Genomic DNA, 4,276 nt, shown 5'->3' with positions numbered 1-4,276 from the left:
TACAGATTCGAAAGGGAGTGGGTGCCGCGAACGTAAATCGGTTGGCGCGAAGGAAATCGAAATGCGAACAATAATCCTCGGGGGACGGCTGCCCGTTATTCCGACGATATATTTCGCACAGCTGACGATCCACTAGCAACGATGCATCGCCTATTAACAATTTTTTGTACGGTGATAGTAAAAGGGTTATCGTTCCACGGAAAGTGTGTAAGGATCTACAACATCACTTGCAGAGTTCGGCATGTACTTCACAGCGCAAGCAACTGTCTCAGTGGCTCCTCGCGAAGGAGGGTTCTAAAAATTATGGAACGAAATCTGTTTCACTGGTTTCAATATTTATACAGTGTAGAAGGTAAGGGATAATTCGTGATATGTTCGGAGGAATGAGTGGAAATACATTGGAAATGAGTAACGAAATTTTCCTTGTGGAAGCTTCGCTTTCAACAGAGTTGATTAAGGATGTTTATCGTGTTATTATTGATCACCGGTAGTAGCTCAAAGCAGTCAACCTTATGCCAAGAAATGGTGAATATAACACCTTAAGCTGTACACCAACGTGTTAAGTAAGATGAGGCCAGAATATATTAACCGATAAGTATCAAGTGTTACAGTTAAGCAACTGTAATACGTTACAGCACGTGTTATACCTGAAATTAGGTCACACGGATGACCAAACACCTACGGGCACAAGATACGTGGGATAGCATCTAATGGAGAATTCTATCCTGACGTTAATTGCGGTATTTCGATATAGAAGGATTATGTTCAATATCGATTCGCCGCAGGAAATGCACCGACGCTCCCGGCTACGTATGTGCACACCGATGTACTATGCACATATATCCTCCGTCCAGTGAATGGCTATCGAAAACGCACGATGAGCTTAAATCCTTATCATCATTTCACCAATTGCGTATCAAAAAAATGATACATGTTATTCCTTCTACCTCGTATTCACCCTTCAACCCTTTAACGTCCAGGAACGTAATATTACCCACTATGCTTTGAAATTCACAACTAAATTTTCTGTTCCCATTGGTCATCGACGGAATAATTGAGGAGTCCCTGTAGAAAACAATGTAAGTGCCAAAAATCAAATTTTTCAGAACAGTGAAAAACTTCATTGACTTTAAATTATTTACGAAATTTGATTTGTTTTAATTGCTAAATATGCTTAAGCACAAAATAACAAAAATACGTCACAAAATTTTCTATGTTTTTCATTAACAGATTCCAAATTCATGAAAAAAAGAATTATATTTGTAGAATACCCTGCATTTGCCACTTCTTAGTCGCAGAGAAAAATTAATGCGCGATTCATTTAAATTTGCAAGCATCGTAATTCCCTAGCTAATTGGTTCTTACATTGTTTTCTACAAAACTGGCGTCGGACGTACCAGAGGTGCCGTCTTTGAGCATTATGGTGTAACTTATTTACAAACGGAAATTGCAGGTAGACCGTTTTCCGGTAAAAGAGAATTAATTTTGGCACTTAGGGGTGTTTTGCTACAAGGACTCTTCAATTACGCATCTAGTAATAATACGCTCCTCTGTCCTTTATATTTTCACGAACTAAAAACTATCTGACAAACTCTCATCCCCCGATCGAGCTTTCCGACGTCCCGAGACATTAGGGGCCAGGACTCGTTAAAATTCCTCAGCATTTCGCTCGATCGTAAACGCGAAATAAAATCGCAAATCCCGTTCCTCCCTCGATTGGTCACGATAAACGGGAAAACTGGTCGATTTGCACGCAATGGCCCTGGGAGTATCCTCGCGGCCGTGAAGAAGGGTCGCGTCGGGGTGGAACGCGAGTGGCAATAGAAGAGGGGGGTGGCTTGTAACACGGGGAAATAAAAACGAAGACGGTTCGACGAACATCTGCCGGATGTGGACACGGGGCGGCGGTGTAGGTACTCACCGCGAGTCCGTAAAAAAGGATGACGGACGTGGGGGCGGGAAAATTGCCCTTACCCCGTGCTGTTTACGTGACCTTTCACCCGCATCGCCGTACGACGCAGCGTCGAAGAGAGAAGGTCGTAAAGAATTTTAAAAATGGAGCACAGCCTGCCTCTGGCTCGTGACTAACTCCACCCAACGTGGTTCTCTCCAGCCAGCCGTTCGAACCGGGGGCCGTCTTCTTTCTGAATAAATTCACGTCCAGTCCGTGAGGTGTAGCGAGCGGGAGGGCGGGCGCGGGAATAAACGCGAGTAAACAAATCAGAAGATAAAATTGCAAACGTGCCGCACATTTCTCGACGATCCACCCACGCCACGGTATTATTTAATTCTTTGCGTAGAAACGTGCCCCCAGTCGCTTTAACCGCCCTCCGCCCCCGCGCCCGACTGTTCCCGAGGCTCTGCCTCTGCCGTCTCTCGTAGCATCTTCAGACGCTTCCCGTCGAGGCGTTCCCACGACGCGGCCGACGTTCCCCTGGCAATTGAATCAGTATTCTTCAGGCTGCCGCATCGGAAATTTATTCCCAGCCGCCTCGAGGAACGGGAATTAATTTCGAAATTTCGCGCACGCACGAACGAACGGTAACAACCGGCCCGACAGGTAATCGGCGCTCGTCGATTCGACGGAACCACCCCGACGCTTCATCGCGGCGCCTGTTTGTCCTGAGGATAGTTCTCTGCTCTGCCACGGTCTCCTCAGGTGAGGCATATCCCTGCTCACTTAGCAGAGACGAGGCTCGTTCTCTTGTCTTTGCGCGTCGGAGGACTTTCGTCCCGCGGAGAGCGTCTTGGTGCGCTTTCGCGTTCATATTTCCTGGGAAGCGTCGGAATTGTTGTTCGAGAGACCTTCGGGAAAGCTTTCCCAATTTATGTCAGTTTTTAAAATTTGTGGAATAGGTATGATGATCTTAATCTCTGCTTTTACTAATTGTTTACACCCTTATTTGCATGGCTCCTTGCGGCTTGAGGGTAAGAAGAAAACAGGGTGCTGCGAACTGAGCAAGAACTTACAACTTATCTTCTGTAGGCTCGTCAATATGTTCGGTATTGCTACCGTCAGCTACAGAAGTGTCTTATGTGACATAGCCCTTTCTTCTCATTTCTACGTTCAGAATATTCTGCTACACTCCGCAGGAATGACTCTAACACATCCTGCCAGTAATTCATAGTAAACACACGGAAATCTGCTTCATGGCCACGCAAGAAGATCGAATCAGATACGAAAAGGACTCGCGCATTTATGGCGCCGATTACAGGAGAACGGGGCCGACACTCGGCGTCGAGGATCGTAAACAAGCGTTTGTTAACTATAAAATCATAAAAAAAATCTTAATCGCGTGTACCAGTCGTCCCAGCGCGCGATCCGTGCACACGTTAAAGCAATAAACTGGCCCGCGATACGGTCGGACGTCGTGAAACGTGGATCGTATTTTCGGTTAACGACCCGATATTATGTAAATGGACATCCAGTGGCCAGTACCTTTCTCATCGAATTTAATCGACGATTCCGGCTACCTTTTTTGCGCCACCGATACCGTGTAATATTCCGACGTAATTCATACGTGGCCGACGATCTCGCTTTGAAATGAGCGTTCCTGAATCCGATCGCAAAGGGGATCCCTGCCGGGAATTGGGGGCGTTGGTGGACACGGGGAATGCCACTATCCTGTTCGTTGCGAAAAACCAAAGGAAATCAGCGCGCGCGTTTAAATTGAAAATATTTCGATCCTCTCGGGTGGAAATAGGGCTGGAGCAGCTCCTTGAGCAGCTCTTCTTGCAATCGCAAGAACACTGTCCGAAGAAATTGAAACTTCCCGAATGCTATGACCATTGCAGACATAATCTCCTGGGACATACTGCTAGAAAGTTTGTAAAAAGTGGTCTGGTTTATGCAAAATCTAATTGAATGACGAGAGTATTGGAAATAATGCTCGCAGATTTGTGAAGATTCGAGCACGCTGTAACGTAGGAGGATTCAAAATGATTATTAACTTTCTTGATAAGGATTCTAAGCAGTGGTACCTATTTCGTCGAACATAAGAAGACTTTTCCAACTACACGCATATGATGTGATCAGTTCTTACTTTTGATTATGTTATTTGGCCGTCTACTTTTAGTTTTCGTGTACTCTATTGTGTTAGTTTTAGTTTTAAGTAGCTTTAAATGGTAAGGTTAATAACAGCTGACAGCTGCACCTCGCCTTTTGCACTCCTCTAGTGTTATATGTGCTATTCAAATCTAACTATTCTTTTCCTTTTCCTCTTTCTCTTTCTCGCTTTTTTATATGTTTTCTACTGTAAAGTCTACGGTGTAATAA

Source organism: Andrena cerasifolii, chromosome 2 (assembly GCF_050908995.1).
Source record: "Andrena cerasifolii isolate SP2316 chromosome 2, iyAndCera1_principal, whole genome shotgun sequence".
Lineage (NCBI taxonomy): Eukaryota > Metazoa > Arthropoda > Insecta > Hymenoptera > Andrenidae > Andrena > Andrena cerasifolii.
Note: the sequence above shows the minus strand (reverse complement) of the source record.